We start from the raw sequence: 2,987 nt of genomic DNA, 5'->3' as shown, positions 1-2,987 counted from the left end.
AAGACCTGTTGGATTGACATAAAAAAATCATGGACAGCGGTTGCGCGCAAAAAAATCATGTTGAACCAATATAATTATTGCTCATAATAAAATCATGTTCTACTGTAATGAATGCTTCTTTGTTTCTGCACCTAATAATTTTACATAAACAAACAAGATTTTATTATGTCATTTACCATAATTTTTTCAAACATTTAAAACACTATTATTTGTTTGAAATTACCTACATAGTTCATTTAATTTATAAATTATTTTAATAAAATTTAAATTGAAAAATAAAATTGCAATTGCAGATTATTATTTAAAGCAAATACTTTCTTGTGCATTATGAAAATCCAATGAACATATGACACTGAACACAAATTTCAGATTTAACTTTTTTATTATCTAAACTTGAAAAATATGTTTACAGTGAAGCATAAAATGACAAATCACAATAAATTGGGCTTGCCATTTTTATTAAACAGAAGATAACAGAGCCAAAGCAAACAGCTGGAATCCCTTCTTAGGAAAAAGTTAAACTATTTAAAGGTCATTTTATTCAAAGAGTCGGATCTTTAAGCCTGAAACCTTAGACACCACTTTGCCTTATAACTCTAATACAGTTTTTTTTTGGATTACCTCAAAGGTGTGTGACGGAATGTCCAAGGGAGAGAACCCAAGAGCAGGAAGAACGACCCAAATCCAATAGTTCACTCGAAGGGACTTAAATGCCAGAGAACCATAACACCAGAGCGTAGAACGAAGACGCTCCGACACAGAAACAAGATCAGACACTGCATAAATAGACAAACCAATCAACATAATACAGAACACCTGTGACCAGCGGGAGAGCTCAAGAAGGGAAGGGCCTCCAGGAGATCATAGCAGGAGCAAAGTCACGGCCCCATGACAAGGTGTTTCTGAGATGAGGATGGTAATCAGATTTGTGCTGTAAATAAGGCCAAAAAAGCCTTGGCATCTGCCACTCAGACACTTGGTGGGTCGACCACCACAGCCTGGGAGATGTGGACCACGAGAATGTCCTCTTCCTCACCACTGCCAGTTTCCATTAGGAGGGAAATTCCCACCGTGGTGTCCTCGATTGCCTCCTGGATTGCTGCATGGTCTTCATTCTGAAGAACACAGAAGATATTTGTGTGCACAGTTCACATTTGAAGTTTAGTTAAAGCGTCTAGATTACACAACTCACCTATACTTTGAATAAACCCCTGAACTTGCTTATATTGGCGAGAAGTTCAGCAGTCTGAAATACAAAGAGTCAAAAAATTTTAAATTCACATGAAAACTTTGGAAAAATAAAATTCTTACCCTTGGCTCATCAATAAATGTTATAGTTACTGTGTTAACAAAATCATTATATCCTTAGTGTCATGTTAACAGAGGTAGTGGGATAACTGATCAACCATCAATTTCATTATTTATTATGTATGTATATCTCTGCATAAAAGGTGCGTGTAAAGAGTAGGGCTGGCAATCTTGGTTACCTCCCGATTCGATGACAATCCAGGAGACAATAATTCCAGTAATATATAGTAAATGCATGGTGACCCACCTGACTCAGTGAAGACTGGAGCATGGACCCCAGCATGATCAGGGAGGAGCAGTTGGAAGTGTTGTGTGATGAGCTCTGTAATCAGGACAGAGGTTTATTAGTTACATTTCAAATATATATAGAGAGTGAGACTTCCACAGCTTTGTTGTATCATTTTAATAACTAAACATGCATTGGTTTGAAATAAATAGCTGCAAAAATATTCTGAAGAAATTAGACCAGAAAGAACATTAGACACCTCCTCCCCCCACAGGATTCAAACCAGGCTTATGAGAACCCGCGAATTTTGAAATGGAAACTGCAAAACTAAACTAGCAGATCGGGAGTGGATAATCCCCCCCACCCATAAAGGATTCCCATATTAATTTATCACAAATGGGAGGAATATGTGAAGTAGGATTACAGACATTATTATAAGGCAGTAAACTTTTTACTACACATTATACACTTGTTCCAAAAGGACATGAATATTTTCACTCAATTAAACTCTCAAAGCTAAAATAAAAAATATGTTCAGCATCATAGAATGAAAACAAAGCTCTGATTGAAACCAAAGATTTATGTAAACTGGACACACCAAACGCATTCTGTGCACGAGACGCGCACGGAGAATGATTGACAGCTGACTGAGACAGAAGTGCGGTGCTGTTTGCTGGTCAAATAATGCTGTCCTTAAACTAGCTCATGGTGGAACGGTATGGAAAAACTAAATAATGACAATAGTAATGATAGCTTCTCACATTTTCCTTCAATTTCGGTCTCCACAACGCAGAATTTAGCAAAAAGAAATCCACTTAGTGACGATGAAAATTCCCCTGGCAGAGTTTCTGCCTGTGGAAAAAAAAAGCCGTGCCCACAAGCGCCCACTGCCCTCTGTCAAAAGCGAATTCCTACGGCATAACTACTCACCACTCTTCCCCGTACATCATTTGAAATCACCGCGTTTACAGCTGAATCTGCCTGCGACGTGAAAGTACAATTTACCGCGCACACACACCTCCCCCTACCTGCCGTCCGAGGGCTGCGGCCGGCAGGGACAAAAGTGGCGCGCAGAGCCTTAACTTTGATAACTACGACAAAAGTGGATTACAAAGCTCTTCCCCGTGGAAAAAAATAACACTAATGATACATTTACGCCTTCCACTTTCTTAAATTAATTTGTTAGAGTAAATTAACTTACCTTTTTTAAGTTCCTCCAGCCAGAGCAGGTGCTTGTAGCTTCTCTAAAATGGCTGACTGCAAAGTTTCCCCTCCTGGAATTCTTCTTCACCGATGGGGTTTACTGATCCAAAATTAAGGGGCAAAGGATCAAGCATAACTATTTCATGTTTTGTCAACATGATTTAAATATATAAAAGTAACACAGCAAGAAATGATGTGTGATTTTCAAGATTATATTCTGTTTCGAAGGTAAACATAATTTGTTCATATT

The 2,987-nt window shown here is 38.0% G+C and overlaps 1 long non-coding RNA gene across 1 annotated transcript; it reads right to left on the bottom strand.

Annotated features, from left to right (window-relative positions):
• Window positions 1-441: 441 nt before the first annotated feature.
• LOC111948840 lies at window positions 442-2,987 on the bottom strand. The gene is made up of 4 exons (XR_002874830.1): window positions 2,736-2,987; window positions 1,556-1,630; window positions 1,193-1,246; window positions 442-1,115 (listed from the first exon to the last, which is right to left on the bottom strand). It is a non-coding gene; the product is annotated as an uncharacterized LOC111948840 (long non-coding RNA).

Source organism: Oryzias latipes, chromosome 15, assembly GCF_002234675.1.
Source record: "Oryzias latipes chromosome 15, ASM223467v1".
In the NCBI taxonomy this organism is placed as follows: domain Eukaryota; kingdom Metazoa; phylum Chordata; class Actinopteri; order Beloniformes; family Adrianichthyidae; genus Oryzias; species Oryzias latipes.
The sequence above is the reverse complement of the archived record's forward strand: the minus strand, read 5'-3'. Positions and strand labels throughout refer to the sequence as shown.